General features: G+C 36.8%; 1 pseudogene; it reads left to right on the top strand.

Moving 5' to 3' along the window:
- Positions 1–238: 238 nt before the first annotated feature.
- LOC149176056 (uncharacterized) overlaps positions 239–23,497 on the top strand; it is a 149,369-nt pseudogene continuing 126,110 nt past the window's right edge.

Here is a 23,497-nt window from a genome sequence, read left to right as displayed (position 1 = left end):
TCAAACTGAGCCCACACTCACTCAATTTGTTAAGGAACAACATGTAACTCTTGCAGAAGTAGCTACCCAAACAAAGGTTATACCTTCTTATGAATTAGCTATTCAGACAGAGGTGGTACCCTCCTATAGCATAGCTATCCAAGTGGAGGCTTGGGCCTCCCATAGCAAAGAAACACAGAAAATAGGCATCCATTCTCATAGCAGGAGTATGCAGACAAATACTCAAGCCAAAGATATCATGACAAGCAATGACCCTAGTATAGTGAATCTTCAAGAAGATTTAGCACAGGCTCGGCTTACCATAGAACGGCTTGAGCTAGAAACTGTCTCCCAGAAAAAATACCAAGAATTACGGAGGCAAATTCAGGACATGAATACATCAGAAAGTGAGACCTTCGATAAATAACGAAAGGCAGAAGAAAGAATTGAGAAAATGAAGCTCAGATTAGAGAAGGTCATGATTCAAATAGACACTATTTGCTCATTATAAACTGATGTCTTGGCATGCAGATCTCCTGCTAATAATTATGCCTTATTTTTATTAGAAAGATACTTGCAGCTGAAAATCAAAGCCATCAGGGCTGGAAAACTGATAAAATTAAAAACAATTGAGGATTTCATAAACTGTTGCAAACAACATGGGGTAAAAGTTCAAATATTGTTGTGTGAATTTTACCTACATAATTTTGTATTAGAGGAAGAAGTAGAAAGGAACCCCAATCCTTTTGTGGGGGATGTGCAATTCCAAGTTTTTATTTCATTCACTCTCAATCAACTGAAGTGGTTCAAGGCTCATAACACGTTCCAAAGGCAAGAGAATGGATTGGACCTTTGGGTCAGAGGTGAACCAAAACACCCATTACAAATGATGTCCAATCACAAAAGTCTGATGAAAAGGGAAGGAGTAATCAAAATTTTGAGGCCTATTTAGAAAGAGATTTTCCAGAAGGTAGTAGAATACTTCCTCTCCATTCAGGAAAGCTCCTTGGCTACAGCCAAGTTCAGGTGGATAGTCTCCAATAGTAATGTAGAGAATAGAGAGCCATTTAATTATAAAATTTTTAAATTGGTTACAGAACACTTTGTCACTTATAGCAATCTCATCTTAAGAGAAGGTCCTTATTGGCTAGGTTATCGGTTCCATAGCCCTATTGTTTGGTATCCTGCTAAAGGATATCAGACTATATATATGAACTACCTAAAGGACAGATAGGATACATCTTTGATCTCTTGGCCAAGGATCATGGTTTCAAACCACTTTATGACATTCCTTCTCCAACTTATTCTTTGACTGCTCTGCATATGAACTACATGCTTTTCATGAGGACATGAAAATGGGTAAGTAGGGGAGTATGTTGAGTCATGGAAAAGGTATGCCTTTACTATTAAACTCATCATCATTTTCCTTTATTATTATATTTTCTATATCTTAATGCGCTAATCTATTAAGCAATTATGGTAAGAAGTGAAGGAATTATCTGCAGTTACGACTTAGCTAATTATTACTTTCCTTTATGTAGGTAAACAAAAAAAGAGACGAATTTTGTTCCCTATGAAGGAACAACAAAAATAATCAAGCTAAGGAAGGAACGCGACAGTTGCAGATAAAGCCAAAAGCAAATCAGAAGAATTAGTGCAGGAAAGGAAACGATGTCTGAAGTTGGAAAACTATTGCGAATCCCTCAAGATCGAGAGATCCTGAGGGATTGCATTTATCATTTATCTTTTCACCCTTTCCTATTATAAAATGAGATGTTTTGTAAAAAGGAAAGGGGGGGAGGAATTTCTGTATTATTGAAATTGTAATTGTAATTATAGTCTCTCACTGTCGAGAAGAAGATGAATGTATTGTAGTGCTCATTCAGTTTGATGATTAATATATAAGTAAAGTTGCTATTCCCTCATGTTTCCTGAAGTAACTTAGTAGTGTTCGCTAGTGGCTAAGGGTCTGGCCTCTGGTGGATTCAACTACTTTTCTTGTGCTATACATTTCCAATTCTCGCATGTGTGATGGTTTGATAGTATTCTTGCTTTCTGTGATTTTATCGCTTCACTGTTTATTATTTTCTACTGTTAACAGAATCTCTTTGATTTATATAATTTGCAGTGTTGTCGTTGATTCAGTTTACTTTCATTTCAGATCAAGTTACTTAGGTAAATATTCTGCTTGGTATAATAAACTGTAAAGAGTATTAACTATCGCTGTTGAAACTCTCAGATTGATATCATTTGTTGTTTAGATTATTTATTGAGGATTGGATTTGATTTAGATTAATTCAGTTAAAGAGGGATGAGTTATCACTATTTTACTCTCAACTGATGTTGTTGTTACTTCGATGAATGGAAGATTTGATTTCATTAAAGGATTGAGTTTTCTTTAATTGCAATTGGAATTTGCTAGATGCATCTGTTTTTTTAAAAGATCTATACTCCAATTTAGGAACATTACTCTCTGAGTTAAATAGCAACCACATACTGTGTACACTCTTGAAATAAGAAGACTTTCCTGGATTGATAATTAATGCGAGGATAATTAGGAGTTTTAAAAGGCACCTTTATCCACCAACAGTTTATAAATTTCATTTTAATCCCTAAATAAGATAGACAAAACAGTGAAATCTAAATCCATAGAGGTAAATTAAATCTTGTCCAAACACATTATGTATACATCATTGAATGGAGCAGTACTCTTTAGATTAAAGTCATATGATTTCTCTCAAATAAGGCGTAGTTTGACTAATTTGTTTACCTTCTATTGCAAATATATAAATAAGCTAGCTCATGCAGGTCTGGATACAGTTGAATCCAAGGAGTCAAGGATATGTAATGGTCATATAGATATGTCTGGTTTAATTCCCCTTTAAACAAGATATATTTAACATGAATACAATGGGTTATCAATACAATGGATTAATACCATGGATCAGTTTTATTTTTATTTTTATTTTATTTTTATAAGGTTATTTTTATTTTATTTTATTTTGACCAAGATAAAATGTTTAACTTACATTATAATACATTACACAAGGGTATGTAATAGTCATATAGATCTGTCTGGTTTAATTTCCCCTTAAATAAGCTATATTTCACATGAATACCATGGGTACCATGGATCATATTTATTTTTATTTTTATTTTATTTTTATAGGGTTATTTTTATTTTTATTTTTATTTATTTTATTTTGACCTAGTTAAAATGTTTAACTTACATTAAAATACATTACACATATCTACCATATAGTAATTTTTATTATTTTATTTTATTTTTACTTTTATTTTTCTTTTTATGTAATTGACCCACTCAAAATATTTTATTAATAATAATTATTATTATTTTCTATTTTTTAAATTTAATTTAATTTTTATTTTTTTATGTAATTTGACTAAGTCAAAACGTTTATCAAGATAAGACATTACAACATCTCTTCCATACTGGGTTGGAGAGCGCCTCTCGATGCAATAAAGATAATACTTTAAACAATGGAAAACTTATCATAACTCAATTATCAATAAGTAATGAGGACAATTTACATTCATCACTTTTTTATTTTGTAAGTTATTGAACCATTTTATTACTCGGAACTCATAAATACATCAAATATAGCTTCACTATAGTTTGCCACTAACAGAAGAAAATCAATGGAAAAAATATTTAGTTGTGCCAAAAAGGACATGGTGTGTCCAAAATACAATTCATGGATTATCCCAACATAAACTGAAAATACTAACAACAAAAGATAATGAGTGCACAAGCCTAATCATAGTATTAATTTTGTTTGGCATTTGAACTCTAAGTTAATGTATCCACCATTCTTTATCCCGTGTCATTGATCATCGATGAGTGCTCCTCCATTCTAAGTCACTTCGCTTGGGAAACACCTCGATTAGGGGGGGATTCTAGTGAATTTGTATAGATTCTGAGGACATTATCTTTGTCTAATGAGATGAGTGTATGAGAATCTTCCATGGATAAATATGACCCTATCGAGCCACAAGAATCATCATAGCAAAGGTTGGGGGTGGAGCAATAGAGATCAGCCAAATGGTTTGCCACATTGTTAACAGAGTGGAATACATGCTATGGAAGGATCGCTTGTTTATATGGTATAATGAGAATAATGCAAATGATATAATGTTCTAATCACCAGTTGTAGGTGATACTTTCTAGTTTTCTGTCATTTTGGAACTTCTTGAGAGTGTTGATGACTCGCCTTGAGTCCCCTACAACCACCAGCTTGTGCAAATCATGAGCTTGGGCTTATTCAAGTCATTTTTCAAACACAAAGAGTTTGGGTGTGTTATTACTAGTTTTACCCATGGACCTGGCTATAATGTGCAGAGGTTTTCCATGGTGATCCATGAAGACACCCCTGTATCTAGTTATACCAGGTTTTCCCATGACAACTCAGTTGAAATTGAATTTTACAAGGGAGAGGGTAGGTGGGAGCCACAGGAAAGGAAGGAGCAGAGTGGTGTGCAAGATGAGGAATCATGGGTAAAGATGGGGCTAAGGGAGAGAGCGAGAGGTCAACAAGTATGTGAGACTCTATCTGAGACGCCAACTGGTCCTTAGTGCTCCCGAAATTTTACACCATTGTTTTTGTTATTTGTTTAATGATACTTTTCCAAGAATCATCTAGAGATCTATAGGTGCCTTCCTTTCTCTAGGAGGTGATAGTATCAATTATGTCAACTAGAGAGCATCTATCTAATTGTTGGAAGAAAGTGTCTATATTTGTCTAAAGATATTCAACATATACACAATTTTTGGAAAGATGAGAGGGATATTCCTAGTGAGTTTTACACGCGAAGCCTATGGATAGACCTTCGAAGCCTATCTTTAGTATATGATCCCATGTGAGTGTGCTTCCCCTGAGAAGCATCCACATAAAGTGGAAAATTTTTGGCTAAAGTTTTATATCCAAAATAATGTTCTAAACTAGATCTTTTGGCTAAAGATAGTCAATAATAAGTAGTGAATACACATCTTTATCTTTGAAGTTGTCAACCGGCTTGTGACCCCACATAATTTTATCTTGACTCAGCATGAGACAATTTTTTCTCTGGTTGGATCTTCTTCCAATATGTTCCATTCATCTATAGGGATGTCGAAATCCCAATAATTGTGCCCCTTCCACATCTTGCATCCAGTATTTGTGTCAAACTTCCTCCAATAGTGAGCCACTTGAGTGAGGCCATGATTTTGAAGTAACTCCCTTAATTTTTGACAAGGACATATGGTGTTGAGAGGTGGGAGATGCTACAAATAATCAATCTAGAACTTAGCCACCCCTTCATTATGGACCTCCCAAAATTTAGGACTCTAAACAAGATCCTTATTTTTGTATACAAGATTCCATATGGACGACCCTACAATACTATCTTGTGATTAGAATTTTGAAATTTGACTAGAACCATTTCAATCTTTATTGTTTCACATGCACTTCCATTTATCTTCTCCACCTTGTATCCATCACCACTGCATATTTGCACCCATTATGCTATTAAGTTTTTTCAGATCCCTTAGTCCCAGGCTGTCAAAATATTTTGAAAGACAACTTTTCCCCCAAGCAACCAAAGCCCATTTATGCTCTCTAGAGTCCCCTCCACATAAAAATTATTTTTAGAGGCTTCTTATCAATTCCATTACCCCTTTCGGCACATCCAACATAGATATATGATATATGGGAAGAGCTTGCAACATGGACTCCAAAAGGACTAGCCAACCCACTATATTTAGGACTCTGAAAGTCTAGTTTTCAAGCTTGGAGGAGAGTTTATCCAAGATATCCTTCCACAAAATGTCTTTCTTGGAGTTGCTAGTGAGGGGAGTTCTAAGATATATCACTAGAATGTTGGCACAATGGAAATTGATAAGGTGAACAAGACGAGAATGTATGCTCACCTAAGTCTTAAAAAGGAACATCTGGGATTTGGCAGGGTTGACAGAGGTTCCTGAGGTGGATATAAAATACTTAAGGAATTACTTAAGAGATATTTCCTCTTGAAAGGTGGGTTTCCCCATTAGCATTGTGTCATCAAAAAACTGTTGATGCAAGACAAGAGCCATGTTGTTTATTAGCTTTATCCCTTTCATGTTCCCCTGAAGTGCTTCAACTTTAGATAATGCCCCAAGACTTCCACTACGAGGACAAAGAGGAAGGGGGAGAGGGGATCTCCTTAACTTACTCCCTAATAGATATTAAAAGTGTGGGAGGGGGAGCCATTGTTGAGGATGTAGAAGAAAGGGGAACATAATAAGGAAAATACCTACCTGATCCACAAGCCAGAAAATCCAAAGGCTTTAAGGACATTGAAGAGGCAGAAGAAGCTTAACTTATCAAAGGTCATGGAGAAATCAAGTTTGATAACCATGCCTTTCTTATTCAAATTTTTAAGGTTATTAATAATCTCATGGGAAACCAAAATCCCATCAAGGATTTTTCATCATTCAACATACCCTGATTATTCCTTGGAAATAAGAGTTAGGAGCAGTGGTTTCAAATGATTAGTAATAACTTTGGATAAGATTTTATAGCTCACATTCCAAAGGGTCATTGGGAAAAAGATACCTGGATCCATAGTAGAAGAAAATTTGGGAACTAATGTGAAGAAAGTGGCATTAAGGCCCTTCACCACTGACTACAATTGGTGGAATTCCTCAACTAATGCATGGATATCCTGATCTAGAAAAGGCCAGAAATCCTAGAAGAATTAAGAAGTGAATATATCTGGGCCTGGTGCTTTATTCCCTGGGAGTTTTATGAACACCTCCTCAACCTCTAGGAATGATATTTCCCACATGAGTGCCAAGTGTTGATATTCTCCCACTCGATTAGGAAGGTGTCGTAGAAATTTTCTAGTGGTAATGTGGCGTTGTGGGACTGGCTCCTATAGAAGGTTGATGTAGAAATTGGTCAATTCCTTTTCTATGTCATAATGAGTTGTGAGCCTTTAACTATCAAACCAACTAAGGGATAACACTTTTTTATGGTGATGGATTTTGACCATTAACCTATGGAAGAACATTGTATTTCTCTCTCCTTCCTTGAGCCAATTAATTTATACCTCCATAAAAGATCCTCTTGCAAATGCATCTACTCCAACTATGCCATTAACTCAGTTTCTTGACTGGAAATATCCTTAGTGCACCCTTCAAGAATGACTTATTTCTAGATAATTTCTAATTATGCTTCTAGCCTATTTTTATCTTCCAAGATATTTCCAATTCCCATTGATTCCATTTCTTGATATGGCCCTTGAGAAGTTTTAGTTTCTCTTGAAAATAATACGTGGGGGAGCTACTAGGAATTTCAAGATGTTGTCACCATTGTTTGGATTTATCCATAAACGAGGGATTTGTAAGCCAAAAGGATTCAAAATGAAGGGTAGGTTCCTTCGATAATCTTTTACACCAATTTCTAATAGGATAGGCTAGTGATTTGATCAAGTCGTAAGGAGGATAGTGGCTTCCATAAATAAATCTCTTTCCAAAAGGTTTTTTGAAAGAAGAAATATATCTAATCCATATGCAATATGGTGTCTTCCTCCACATTTAATTCTCTAGGTGTGTATTCCATTAGCTATGGGAATTTCCACCATATGCATCTGCTTCATGGCCTCCTTGAAACAAGTGGATTCAACGTTTAGCTTTCTTTGACCACCTTTATTTTCTTCCATGGAGGTAAGCATATTGAATTCCCCTCCTACAATAGAGGTCTCATCCAAATGTAGACTTCAAATAATAGGAAGAGAGCTAAGAAAGGAACCTTTTTTTACTGCAAGAGTTGTGCCATAGACTGCAATGAAGGTTCTAGTTTCAGTAGAGCCTAATGTATTGACTCTTCTAGCAAGGATTTTTAGATATGCTAATGAGTCAAAGAAGTCAATTTCCTATGGGCTCCAAAGCATCGATAGACCACCTACCAATCCTATGGAATCCAAGGATTGGATCTGAGATCCTTTCCAAATGTATTGTGAGATTAAATCCATTATTGTTTTGGAGCATTTAGTTACCTAAGGGATGATGATAATGGGATTATATTTTTTAATATGATCTTCAAGGGGCCTCTATTTTCCTTGATAATTAAGCCCTTTTATGTTCTAATAAGTTTTTTTTCATTTAGAAATAGAGGAAGAAGGAGCAAACATCTCTAGGATCAGGTGTACATTACCAGAGTTTTCAAGAATTTGCCAACATTTTGAAGAACCTCCTATGTCGACTTCCTCCCTTTAAACTTTGTACAATTCCTAGTTTTTTTAGTCGAATGAGTTTCATCGCCCTAGGGTTTAAGATTTTTTTTTTGAATGACTGGGCCTCTTTAGGTTTTCAAGGTATTTTTATGAATCCTTAGTGGGGTTTGACATAGTTGTGAGAACTATGGCTTTGATAATTCTTCCAAATCGTGGTTTTGGAGTACCTCCATGATGCCTTCTAGGACTTTGACTTCTTCTTTAGGATCAAACGGGCCAAGAATTTGACTTTGATCTTAGAGGAGTGAAGGGATGGTCATGGATACTAGTGCTCCCTCCTTTGCCTTAATCTCCATATTTTCCTAATCCACCTTAGAGTTGACTGGATCTCCTTCCTTTTCAGGGTTTTTCCTTTTCTTTTCTTGTGACTCTAGATTGGAACCCTCATTATTTTGGTTTCACCCCTGAGGGAGGGCTTCTTCATTTTGAGAGTCTTTCATACTAGTCAGATCTTCATAACGATTTCTTGTTATAGGGGTGTCCCTATTTTTGGCAGAAGGAGTCCTCTAGTTGCGGCGATGACTTTTGGGGGGGGGGGGGGGCGGGTAACGCATCCTGAGCCCCACTTGTTAGTTGTCTTTATGGAGTAGGAGGATTGATAAGTGGGAAATCATGAAATATATTTCCATACTCATGGAATCTTCAATAGTGGAAGGGTACATGTTCGTAATCTAAGGTTGATCTGAATAGAAAATGGCATCAACCCATGGTATTCATCCACCCATGGAATTTACCTATGGTATTGTAACTGTGATCCACCCATGGTATTTATCCACCCATGGTATTTTCCCATGGTATTGTGACATCCACCCATGGTATTCATTCACCGATGGAATTGACCCATGGTATTGTGACATCCACCCATGGTATTCATTCACCCATGGAATTGACCCATGGTACTGTAGCTGAAAAATACTATAAGTAATAAGTCACATTTTGTAAAAGGACAATTTTTCCGCCACAATGTAGCTTTTACATTTATTCTTCATTTTAATAGAAAAATTCTTTGTGGTTTTGTTTATTCGGCATTCTCCTCGTTTTCTTCTAGAAATTTCAATCTTTTACATCTTGGGAGCCTCCCCCCCAAGAACCATTTCAATCTTTTAGATATTGAGGGCCTTCCCCCAAGATCCAGATCAGTGGTATCAGAGCAAGTTACAATTCCATGGGAATGAGGGTTTCATGCATATTTCAGTTTCAAATTTTTGCAGAAATATTCAACAAACTTCAGGCACGGGTTGTAACCTCCACAGAGAACTTTTTTGGGCCAAGCATGAAGAGTTTTTCTTTTTTCATTTTTTTGCAAGAATTTGTCTTTTAGGCGAGAAGTTTGCAGATCAGATCTAAAATTTTTTGTGAAATATTTACAAAAAACAACAACAGATATGGATGCCTTGCCAAAAAATACCAAAATTCAAAAAAAAATCGGCCGAATCAGAGTTTGGATGAGGGAGATATCGTTGATCTAAAATCATCTATGTTGTAGACGTTTTTCTAACGACAACTAGTGGATGAAGACTCTCTTATCATATTTTGAAGTTTTTGTGCAGAATTTCAGAAACAGGATTGTAGATCTGATCTCCTCTTGAAAAATCACCCAATTGCAAAAATAAAATGGGTCGAATTGGAGTTCGGAGGTGGGATATATTGTTGATTTAAAATCAACTATTTTTTCAGAACTTTTGTGGCGGCGGAAAAATTCCAATGTGAATTTGAGATTCTAGAGTGTCTAGATAAGGGTTTCCAACAAATGGGAAGATGAAAAATGGTCCTCCTGCTTCCAAAAATAGGTTATAATAAATATTTTTAGCTATATTGACTGAGTTGTGTCCATTTTAATTATGGAGCAGCATTCAAAGCGGGTTCTCGTTGGATACGTGCCCTCCCACCCCACTTTAGTAGGCATCTACTTCACATTCATCAATTTCATCATAGCAGCATTCGGCTGGGGTTATTTGGAGACGTGCCCTCCCAACCTAAGCTATGTAGGCACCTGCTACTTCATCAACAACCAACATCACGGTTATGGGTCAACCACACAAACCCACACTTCATCGAAATCCATTTGCTAGGCCGCACATTGTCAGTATCACAGTTGATCATAAGAATCGTAGGGTATCTCTATCCTCGGATCTTTATTCATTATGGTTATGGTTCATCCACAAACCCACACTTCATCGAAGTCCATTTGCTAGGCCACACATTGTCAGTATCACAGTTGGTCACAAGCATTACAGGGTATCTCTATTCTTGGATCTTCGTTCATCATGGTTATGGGTCATCCACAAACCCACACTTCATCGAAGTCCATTTGCTAGGCTGCACACTATCAGTACCACAGTTGGTCACAAGCATTATAGGGTATCTCTATCCTCGGAACTTTGTTCATCATGGTTATGGGTTAGCCACATAAAACCCTTCTCTTCAGTGGCTCTTCATATTCAACAAAGGCTTCGCAGGAGGGAACTTCATGCAATGGGGACCATTGCTTCTTAAGGAGGGAGGAATGATCTGAACAGAAAATGGCATCAACCCATGTTGTTCATCCACCCATGGAATTTACCCATGGTATTGTAAGTGGCATCCACCCATGGTATTGTAAGTGACATTCACCCATGGTATTCATTCACCCATGGTATTTGCCCATGGTATTGTGACATCCACCCATGGTATTCATTCACCCATGGAATTGACCTATGGTATTATGACATCCACCCATGGTATTCATTCACCCATGGAATTGACCCATGGTATTATAACTAAAAAATACTATAAGTAACAAGTCACATTTTGTAAAAGGACAGTTTGTCAACCACAATGTAGCTTTTACAGTTATTCTTTGTTTTAATAAAAAATTTCTTTATGGTTTTGTTTATTGGGTATTCTCCTCTTTTCCTTTTGGCATTTCAATTTTTTCATATCTTGGGGGCTTCCACCGAAGATGCATATCAGTGTTTTGCAATATATTATCATCATGTAGTGAGATCTCGATGGATTTTGGAAGTAGCCGCAAGATGTTCATGAAAACACAAATTCTAGCATAGGTTGTGTTGTAGCTAAATCTATCACCATGTGGCACAAGTGCTTTAGGAGACAGAGAAAGCTTCCTAGAGACAACCTCTAGGTTGATTGTAGACCAGTGCCTAGGAAATATTTAATAAAGGAGTGCATAAGAGATTATCTGTGAGGGGTTTTCAACACTCCAATTGTCACATAGAAAAGGTAAAAGGAGGGGCTTGGTTCAATAAGCCTTCATGAGGTAGATTCAAGCCAACTCATGGATCCAAATGTTGACAGTATATTGGGGAAATATCAAAGAGAAATGGATTCTTCTTCTCGTGGCCAACACAAGGAAATGAGATAGCTTAAAACTGAAGTTGTAGCAATGGTGGAGAGAAGGATAGGAAGGAGGGAAATAGATGCATAGGGATGTAACAAATAGAATCCTAGGTAGCAATGTTCCAGTAGAAAATGGAATTCGATGGATAGGGCTGTAAACAACACAGAATCCTAAACCATGGTTTTCAGGTGAAATGACAGAAATAGAGGAGTACAAAAGAAGGTTTCAGATCAAATATGACATGGATATCATTCTCTGCCAAAACCTAATGTAGATATAGACTAATACAGGTCCTACAGGTTAATCAAATGCACAAGTAAATCTGTAATTTTACAGGTACTGCAACGCTAGTGAATAACACATATAGGCCTGTGATAAGCATAGGTATTGTCTTTCATGAGCAGTTAATATAAATACATAGATTGAAGAGCAACCAACTGCATTCTTATACTATTTCAAAGGAATAAAAGCACAGGTGAAATGAGATTATTGAGAGGAACATGTTGCACATTAATCATGCTCGAAATCAACAGGGAAAGACCATTTATCTCAAAAGATCCAAATAATCAATCCATGCATTCATCATGATCTTAGTGAATCCCCCATGAATAAACATATTAGAACCAAATCGCATCAGAAAACTCAGACCTTCTGGGTGAGACATTCAGAAAAAAAACCTTGTGTATAATGTTACTTTCCCCTATTTATAAGAATATAGGAAGAGCTTGGGTTATAGTTAAAACAAATATCTTGGCTTGAGATCTAGCTATCTGCTAGACTAGCTATCTCAGCCAGTGTAAGCCTCTGTTGCTCAAATATTATAATTGAGATCTGCTCCCTTTCCTCAAAATAAGAAACTACAGAAAATAATAAGAAACAGGAGGAAGGTGGAGGAAGAGGTCCTTTACAGTTCCTGTGAAGGCTTATGATCAAGCCACATCTCTGTCATCATGCATCCTTCTAGATGTTCAGCTGGTTCCCTATCGCTTCTTCCTTTAGTGTGTGAATGATTCATTCTCTGGAGTAGGGAGTGGGTCGATTGTAAGTGCCTGTCTCAGAGTAGAAATGGGGGCATGTCTTGGCAGTACTTTACTAGGTATTAGAGTGGAGCTCCATAATGTTTGATTAAGTTTTTTAGAGGCCCCGTTACTATTCTACTGTTGCACCACGCTTTCATTTAACACTTCAGTTGCCGACCCATCTATCGTAAGAGTCATGTACCATACTATCAGGGTTGTAGGGAAGCGAGACATTTACTCTTGAAAGGACTGCAGAACAACAGCCTCTGATGCTCCCTGGCCCCCTTTGGTTTAGCCCCATTCTTATTTTCTTATCATATGACCTTGGGCTATAACCATGGGCTTAGCCCTCAAGCACTAAGGCATTCAGGATCCTATCCGGGGAGCTTTTTCCTTTGTTACTTCAAATAACGCATCCTGATGCTTGATGTGCTTTACCTTTGGTGGTTCCCCTTGACATGGCGATCATCGATCGTTGAGATTGGACCCATAGAAGATATTTCAATCGCAACCCAGGAGAGGAAGAACCTTTCACTTCTTTTCATAGCGCAGGATGACTTGTCCAGAAGCGAAATCCTTATAGGGTGGAACACATGAAATACCGCATCTGGGAAGAAACCCCCACATATCACAATCACAATCTGGGTAGACTTGGTGTAGGATCGGTTTAACCTATGCGATCATTGAGCGTCGAACTGTGGGGGGTGGCATCAACACTACCACATGTCACCTTGTGAGTGGTGACGCATGTCACCTGGAAATGCCCCCATAGGACCCCTAAAAATGTTGATTTTGTGTTATGAAACCAGCTCAAGAAAAGATAGAAAAGATATATCAACACCTTAGAATTCAGCCTCTTCGAGGGGGCAACCTCCTTTACATTACATAAATGAACAATTCTTGGATGATTCAAATGACAAAACCTCCTTTCTATATATAAGAACTTCTAAGGAGTCACAATATAATCCAGCCGACCTAACAATAATAATATAAAGCCACAAAAATGACAATAGAGGGATTCTATGGGGCACATTAATAACAATATGGGGGCAATAGGGGCACAACAATATAAATAAGGGGTATAACTACAATAGTAATGGGGTAATCACTAGTATTATAGGGACCCAACATGCCCCTCGCCTTCAAAAAAATGTTGTCCTCAACGCTTGAGTAGTTCTAGATACTTCTGCATAAAATTCTCATCCTCCCATGTGGAATCTTCAGCAGATAAGTTCTTCCACTTGATAAGATACTCTGAAATTGATCGATTTCGTAGCTGTCGAGTTCTTGTTTCTATCACTGCTTCCGGTTCCAATATAATTTTTCCTTCCTCGTCAAGTTCTGGCAATATTGTTTGAATTGGGAGCTTGTCGCCTATAACCTTCTTTAAACATGAAACATGGAAAACTGGGTGCAATCGAGAAGCTGCAGGAAGCTCCAATTTGTATGCCATAGTACCAATCTTTTGCAACACCTTGTACGGACCATAATACTTTGGTGATAATTTATTATCCTTCTTAGCTTGCTTGAGGGACATTTGCTTATATGGTTGTAGCCGTAGGAATACCCAATCACCTACATCAAAACTTCTTTCACTGCGATGTTGATCTGCCTGTTGTTTCATTCTATTCTGTGCCAACACGAGGTTATCCTTTAAGAGTTGGAGGACTTGTTGTTGATGTTCGATGTGATGTTCCACTGCCTGAACCTTAGAATTTTCTCTTAAATATGATGTGATGGATGGTGGTTGATATCCATAAAGTGCCATAAATGGGGTCATTTTTGTTGCTGTATGGAAGGAAGTGTTATACCACCATTCAGCCAGAGGCAACCATTTGACCCATTGTGTCTGTTTATCAGATACAAAGCAACGAAGATATCCTTCCAAACATTTGTTTACTATCTCAGTTTTCCCATCAGATTGAGGATGATAAGATGAGCTATGAGCTAACTGAGTACCAAGACAAGAAAATAATTCTGTCCAAAAATTTCCAGTGAAAATGGGATCTCTGTCACTTACAATAATCTTTGGGTTTCCATGTAGCTTTTGAATTGTTTCCATAAATGCAGTAGAAACTGTACTGGCTTTAAATGGATGTGATAATGCACAAAAGTGTGCATACTTGGTAAGTCTGTCAACTACCACCATGATGACACTCTTTCCCTCAGACTTGGGTAAACCTGTGATAAAATCCATTGAAACCTCTCCCAACGTTGGCTTGGAATGGATAAAGGTTGTAATAGACCTGGTGTCTTAATTGTTTCAACTTTATTTTGTTGGAAAACCAAACATTCCGCCACAAACTTTTGAATATCTGATTTAAGGCCATCCCAAAAAAATTCCTTCTTAACCCTGTGGTAAGTTTTTAAAAATCCTGAGTGCCCTCCTAAGGGAGAAGTGTGCAATTCCATAAGAATCTTTTGTTTTAGCTGGGAATTCTTACAGAGGTATAAGCGATCTTTGTACCATAACGAATCATTTTTCCAGCTAAATGTATCAGATGTACTGGAATCTTGTTGTAGCTTTCGAATAAGTGCCCACACTTCTTCATCATTCTTCCATTCCTCCCTTGCTTCGTTTATCCAATCTGGTTGGATAATAGAAATGGCGCACAACAATGCTTCCACATCCTCATCCTTTCTTGAGAGTGCATCTGCCACCACATTTTGCTTCCCTTTTTTGTAGATGATTTCAAAGTCATAACCCAACATCTTTGTGACCCACTTTTGTTGCTCTTCAGAGGATAATCTTTGTTCTAAAAAGTATTTAAGGCTATCATGATCTGTTTTTACCTTGAAGTGTCTTCCCATTAGGTAGGGTCGCCATTTCTTAAGTGCATGGAGTATTGCCAACATTTCCTTCTCATAAATAGCTTTGCTTAAAAAATTTCCCTTGATTGGACGACTTTCAAAAGCAATGGGTCTTTCATCTTGCATTAGAACAGCACCAATTCCATTTCCTGAAGCATCACATTCCACAATAAAGGTTTTTGTGAAGTCCGGTGTAGCTAAGACCGGTGCTTGGCACATTGCCTCTTTAAGATGTTCAAAGGCCTTTGTTGCTTCCGGAGTCCATGAAAATGCATCTTTCTTCAATAATGTTGTTAGAGGTGCTGCTATTCTCCCATAATTCTTAACAAACTTGCGATAATACCCTGTCAACCCAAGAAATCCTCGCAGATGCTTTATGGATGTGGGGATTTTCCATTCCTTAATGGCTTTAATTTTGCTAGGGTCTACCTTAACTCCTTCATGAGATACAATATGACCCAAATATTCCACCTCCTGGACTCCAAAGAAACATTTGGATCTTTTTGCATATAATTGTTTCTCCTCCAATAGTTGTAGCACCCTGTCAACATGTTCAACATGATCCTTCCAAGACTTGTTGTAGATTAGTATATCATCAAAAAATACTAACACAAATTTTCTAAGGAATGGTTTGAAAATTGAATTCATCAAACCTTGAAATGTTGAAGGTGCATTGGTAAGGCCAAAAGGCATGACCAAAAATTCATAATGACCCTCATGAGTTCTAAATGCTGTTTTTGGAATGTCTTCAATCTTCATTCTGATTTGATGATATCCTGAACGAAGATCCAACTTGGTGAAGTAATTGATCCATGCAATTCATCCAGTAATTCATCAATGACAGGAATGGGGAACTTATCTTTAATAGTGAGCTTGTTGAGCTCCCTATAATCCGGACACATGCGCCATGATCCATCCTTCTTGTGCACCAATACTACTGGAGTAGAGAAAGAACTTTGACTCGGTTGAATTATACCAGCCTCTAGCATTTTTGCAACCATACGTTCAATTTCACTTTTTTGGACATAAGGATATCTGTACGGCCTGATGTTTGGAGGAACACTTCCTGGAATCAGATGAATAGCATGGATGAGAGGCGTCTATCTGTAAGGATATCTGGTTCTAATGTGATAATGTCCGACATTTCTCAATAGGCGTCCGATACCTATCAATAGCTTTATCAATAGGTTATAGGTAAATCGGCACATTCACGGGTTTTCCATCCCGATCTGCTGCTAAGGCTATTGGTTTTTCAACTGGAGGTTATGAAATTGGCTATCGAACTGCCACTCTAGCTCCTCTTACTGATCACGCATAGGTCGGAGACCTTTGGGAGTCTCAAATACCTTGGAATGATTGTCTAGGACTTTTTGGAGATCTAGAGAAATAGATGATTCCGATGTGGAAACATCTAGCGAACATAATTGTGCAATTACACCTCTTTGCTCCTTTTTTAGAAGCTTTGTCATACCATTAGAGCTGATTATCTTTCCTGGTTTCCCTGCAATACCCCTTAATTCAAATTCCTTTCCTTTCATAGAAAATTTGATGAAAAGTTCTTGAAAATTAAAAGCTATTGTACCCAAGGATTGTAGCCATTGGACTCCTAGTACAACATCAGCACCTCCCATTGGAATGGAAAGCATTGGGCTAGTCAATACATATTCTCCCATGGATAGCTTGATATTATGGCACTTTCCAAAGAAATTTATTGTTCCTCCATTTGCAATCATCACTTGACACTCTGGTGCTGGATATAGGAAGCAATTCAATTCTTTTGCTACCCTACAATGAATAAAATTGTGGGTGCTTCCTGAATCAATCAACACTATTACCTTTTTCTTCTTGATTTGTCCTTCTATCTTGATGGTTTGAGGAGTGGTAATTCCCGCCAATGCATTACAAGATATGGTCGGATTTATTTGTTCTTCATCTAGGCTTTTTTCCTGGAGTATATCCTCTTCTTTTGACCTTTCTTGCTCCTTTTCTTCTTCCTCTTCACAATCTATGTAGAATAATTTCTTCTCTTTTTTCTTCCAATTGTTGTGGTGTCAACCTTATAGGTTGTGGAAGACTAGGGGCAACAACACTTCCGTCTTTATAGTTGTGAGTGGTATGCTTCCTGGTTGCCATAATTTTTCTTTCCATTTTTCTTGCTAACCTGAATGCCTTCTCTAATGAATCAGGTTCCCAAAGGCGAACATCATGTTGGATATTATCCTTTAAAGACCCTATGAACACATCAATCCTATGATCCTCTGGAATATATTTTACCCTTATGTTCAATTTTTGGAACTCCTCAATGTGCTCCATTATTGAACCCTTTTGTTTGAGACTTATCAATTGGCTAAAAAAAGTGTTGCTTTTTGTATCCTCATAATGTGCTATCAATTCTTCCGTAAAAATTGCCCAAGTGATAAATTGTTTACGAGAGCAAAGCCATTGATACCATACAAACTGATTTGGTTCCAAATATAAAGTTGCCATACGTACCCTTTGTGTGTTTTGCACATTATTGAGATCGAAGAACTGCTCCATCTATAATATCCATGTGGTGGGATCCTTGCCATCAAACTTCCTCATATCGACATTTGGAATATGGTGGGTCTTCGATCCAACGTTAGAGTCTATGGAATCATGATTAACAATTCTTTTGTTCACATCATGAGTTTCCTTTACAACCTTTTCACCATTAGTAAGTATTTCTTGTAGAAAATTTGTCAAATCTGTCTTCAAATCTACCATGTCTATCTTCAACTCTGTCTTCAAATCTGTCTTCAAATCTGCCATGTCTGTCTTCAAATCTGCCATGTCTCTCTTCAAATCTGTCTTCAAATCATCCATCTTAGCTTCCATGCCATTTATCTTAGATTCCACACCATTTATCTTAGATTCCACGCCATTTATCTTAGATTCCACGCCATTTATCTTAGCTTCTGTTAGCTTTTGTGAGCGTGACATTTGTTGCACTTGTTCTTGTAATTTTGATATATCATGTAGCATTTCTTCCTCTTCTTCATGAGTCATGCTAGAGCTTTCAGGTTCCTTACTAGGTGTTTTCATTTTCTTTTCTCAGGGCATCAGTTACCGATAATAATGCTTTACTATGCCCTTTGAATTCTTTCAAACCAAACTTATGCAAAAATTTAAAAAAAACCACACACCTTTTTTCACTTTGTAGAAGCTTGATATTGAATCTGATGTATCTCTGTAATTTTGGATCATCCAATTCTGAAATTACGATCTGTAGTAGCCTTCTATGTCCTCTTTCCAATGCTACAAGTCTGACCCAAATTGGTTTCTCCAAGGAAGAGTTATGCAAAATCTCCCACAGTGACTTGATTATAGACTAGTTCAGTAGAGCAAACTTGTACGATGTGCCACGAGTCACTGTTTCGACCTATGGATCTGAAAAATGCATAAAAGAATCTACAGTCTATCCTCTTTTTTTACCTTCTTACGAAATTTCAATCCGATCCCCAGAGAGAAAGTTATGATGATTTTCCCCAGGTAACCTGTTTGGAATGTAATTCAAGAGTCTGCAAAAAGACCAACTTCCTCAGATCATATCTCCGTAAATATAGAGTGAAAAGATTTGAAATTTGGACCCAAGGTTCAGTGCGATTTCTTCACAAATGGGTTTTTTTTGCGACTTCTGAAACATCACACAAAAACAGTTATAGTGAAAATGCCACGATGACCTGTTTGGAGCAGCGAAACCCTATAATCCACAGCTCTGAAACCAAATGTTATGAAACCAGCTCAAGAAAAGATAGAAAAGATAGATCAACGCCTTAGAATTCAGCCTCTTCGAGGGGGCAACCTCCTTTACATTACGTAAATGAACAATTCTTGGATGATTCAAATGACAAAACCTCCTTTCTATATATAGAAGTCTAAGGAGTCACAATATAATCCAGCCGACCTAACAATAATAATATAAAGCCACAAAAATAACAATAGAGGGATTCTATGGGGCACATTAATAACAATATGGGGGCAATAGGGGCACAACAATATAAATAAGGGGTATAAATACAATAGTAATGGGGTAATCACTAGTATTATAGGGACCCAACATTCTGAGTGACACATGTCCACCTGTACTACCACATCAGCATTCGTACCACCACATGGAGGCGAGAGAAAGGTCTGCTTGGCCTTGGTTTTTCCATGAAATTCCTTTGTATTTGGTTTTCGGCCTTCCCCTGAAATTTTACACTGTAGCGCAGAATCGCCCCCCCACACAGTCTTGGAATGGAAACCCCACTGATCACCGATATCTGGGACTTCGCTGATATTCCGATGCTCTGATGCCACATGGAGGAGATAGAAGGGGGCAGTTTGGAGTTTGTTTTTTCATGCTTTTCCTTTTTTAATGATTCTCGGCCTCCCCCGACGATGTAACACTATATCACAAAATCGGCAGTTCGCAGGGCTTTTAAAGTGGAGGCCCCCTTTACATCGTCAATTACCGATAATGCAGGACTGCAAAATGCAAGACCATAGGAAGGCCAATATGAGGGATGCGGGACTGCGGGACTAAAGGACTGCAAGATCACGGGACTGCGGGGTCATGGTACTACAGGACCTATAGGATGCGGGATTGCAATTTTCCCCCAGACCTCCGATTGTGATTTTCCCTGCTCCTTCGTTGTTTTCTCTTTGTTTTCCATCTTTTTGTCAGGCGGTATAAATGCAAGATTTACACCAACATTTAATTTGTCAATCTGAGTAAGTAAACTTAGAGGCGTAGCAAAATATGCTAGAATACGACCTCAAGGATCTATTAAATAAAAACCAAGCTCTTGCAACAAATTAAAAAGGAGCATCATTCAAGAAAAATAAACAAGAATCTTCAAAGCAAAGTAAACACACTCCGAGAATATACTTTTGAATCCTCTTCTGGGTTGAGTTAACTCCTGTAGTAAGTCTTCCTCAGTTGTCCATGGGACAACGAAACGTAGGCCCCGTTGAAAAGAATGTGATTCAAGAAATAAAGAATGTCAAACCTCTTAAAACATTATTGCTATGTTGCAAACATGAAATTAAACTAGAAATCACACAACAACTTCATTCCAACTAATCTAAGGAAATAATTGAATGCATTAAGAAGAATAAATATAGTAATGCACTGCTTCTCTTAAAGACAATTCAATACTTTAACTATTAGAGAAATATGCAATAAGAACCAATATATAATTTGTGTTGTTTCGCCTGATCTTATTAAATACTTCCTTATTGTATATGCAACATTTAATATGAAGAATTCTGTGAGAATTTTGTCAACAAGATTCACAATCTTTCCTTATGTTGATACTGATATCTGCTCGCAAAACTGCAGGAATAAATGTTTTTTCTGCAAAAGTGCAGGAATAAATGTTTTTTTGCAAAACTACAGGAATCCGTCTCATGTAATATTCAAAGGAAATCATGAATACATGTTAAGTTAAGTTAACTAGAATTCTTGATCAGCAATTACTTCACCATTACGTTATGGAAATAAACTTTTTTATGCAGCAATGAGATTAGGGTAAATCTTTGTAAGAATAAATAAGAGATGCAGTTAAAACATTCACTGTTTACTTTAGTTCAACCTTTATCAAAATACATTCAAAAGCATTGATATTAAACTTGAATAATCAAAGCAGTAAAATAAAGCTTTTGGAATGAAATTGAAAATGACATGACTAAAAGAAGAGCTATGAAATGAAATTGCAAACTATCTAAGATCACACTCACACCAAGCAAACTAAAATGCACGAAAAGAAAGTTAAGAGGTTTGGGGCAACAGACTAGCTGGTGGGCCCAGCCACCAAGCTCGTTTCCCTTGCAGCAATTTAAATCACAATCTTAGAGCATTATAGAGAAACAAAGTTTCTCAGAAGTGATTGCCAAATAAACTCATTTCAGAGTAGAAACCAAAATTCAGAATTTAATGCCAAGGAAATTCATTTCAGAAGTCTTGTTACAGATTCATTAAATAATGAAGTGCTAGATCCAATGGTCCCCTCTAGGGATCATCCCACTAGTGCGTAGCTACTCCTTCCCTGCACTACAAGATATAACTCCCTGTTCTGCAATTGAAATACAATTTACAAAATACAAACTACCATCCTCCTCCCACCTACTTAGCTCCTCTCTTTTATATTAGTTTTTACATGATAGTTTCTTTAGAAAATAACATGGAGATTGAATCAAAACTGATATTCATCAATAGAATATCAGTACAACCATTTAACCATTGAAGGAATGAATATCTGGCACGAATTTCCCAAATTTGGTCGTTTTCTACAATTCTGGAAAAATCAGGTTTTTTAACAAAATTCCTCCAAAGAACTCTGTGTGTCTCTATAACCATTACGAATTTTGAAGAACTATTTGGAGGAAATCTAGCTTTTTATATTTCAAACAATAACCTCTCTCATAATTTCTTGGTTTAGATCCATTGCCTTGGAAATCATGCCCAAAAATTACTGTTTGAAATCTAAGATGATAAAATTTTGGAAAAACAGTCTATTTTTAGAAACCTGCCTCAAAGACCATTATGTAACTTTTATACCATTATGCATTTTAGAAATCGATTTGAGGCTTTGTCAACTTAATATACTGGGACCAAAACCCATGTTCTATAATTTCTCCACTCACCTTCACATGTATAGAAATCGAGGCAGAACTTGGCATTCTGGAAACTGTTGCAAATTTGGGGCAGAGGCATTAATTATTACCTAAACACAAATCTGTATGACCTGGGTGTATCTTAGCATATGTGGAAGTGTTCAAACACAATTTGAACAAAAACTTGTTTCATATTTCCTTAGGGATGTGTTAATGTATGAAAGCCCCAAATTAGTGCAGACATGTTGGTGCAGGCACAACTGGTATAGGAACTGATACTATAGGAATGTCAGCACCTGCCACAAAATAGCCTAACATTAATGACATTTTCACATTAAATTAACAACACAAGAAGAGTTCATAGATCAACAACTGTCAGCTCAAAATGCCTCAAAATAATAACTTAATAATGCAAAAAATGAATAATAATGATTATAGACACTTCGTACAGGCATAAAATTATTTAGTTAAATCAGGAAAATTTGGACAAAATGATGGCTCAACACTCCCCCATGCTAACCTTCTTGCATTTCCTCATGCAAGCCAAACCATAGGACCATAAAAGCATGGAAGAAGACAAGGAAAATGTTTTAAAGATCAAATTATGCTTTCCAACAAAAGTTTGAGCAAAAAAAATCTTAGCAATGAAATATGAAGATATCATGGTATGTCATCATTTAAAGTATTCATCAAGTCTGCAACATTTTTATTACTGTGACAACTAAAACCATGTTACAACACTTATGAAAGTATCAAGTGCAGAGATGATAAAATTGCAACAAGATCAGGTAGGAAAGCAATGCTTCAGACCATACATTATTGAAACAAAACACTGCACCTTTATGATAGACACCACATAAATGTTGTCTTGTTTTTGATAAATTACCTACTTGTCATATATTTCAGAGATCTTATTTCTCTCCAGAGTCTTATTAACAATCATGATAAAAATCAAATCTTTGTTGAAAATGCGCAATTTCAAGAAAATTACCATAATATTCCTTCACCTAATACAACAATCCTGTACCTACATCACATAGTGCTTATTTAGAGGCAACCACATTCAATAGACATTGTTTTCCATCAACGCATAGTGAGTAATCATCACTGAGTAATTCATCACTCTAAATACCATAAAAATTGAGTGAGTTATGATAACAGAAAAGGGGGATAAAAATAGAACAAAACGACACCTTCCTAGACCAATCAGCAAATTGAACACTCCAAATTTATTGTCATGCATATGCAAAAGTAAATTTCTCCTTAATCCAATACGAAGAATTACCTTCACTAATGGTACCACATCATTAAAGATTCTTAATTTTTGAAAGATAGAACTCAAAGCATCATGCTCAAATCATCTTAACACCATTTGCCAAGAAATAAAATGATGAGTTTTAGGGAAAGGGAAAGATAACCAAGTAAATCATAGTGTGCAATTAACTTTAATACCACA

Source organism: Pinus tabuliformis, chromosome 4_1, assembly GCF_031772625.1.
Source record: "Pinus tabuliformis cultivar Carrire ecotype Pingquan chromosome 4_1, CPIR1, whole genome shotgun sequence".
Taxonomy (NCBI): domain Eukaryota; kingdom Viridiplantae; phylum Streptophyta; class Pinopsida; order Pinales; family Pinaceae; genus Pinus; species Pinus tabuliformis.
This window is presented reverse-complemented; position numbering and strand designations above follow the sequence as displayed.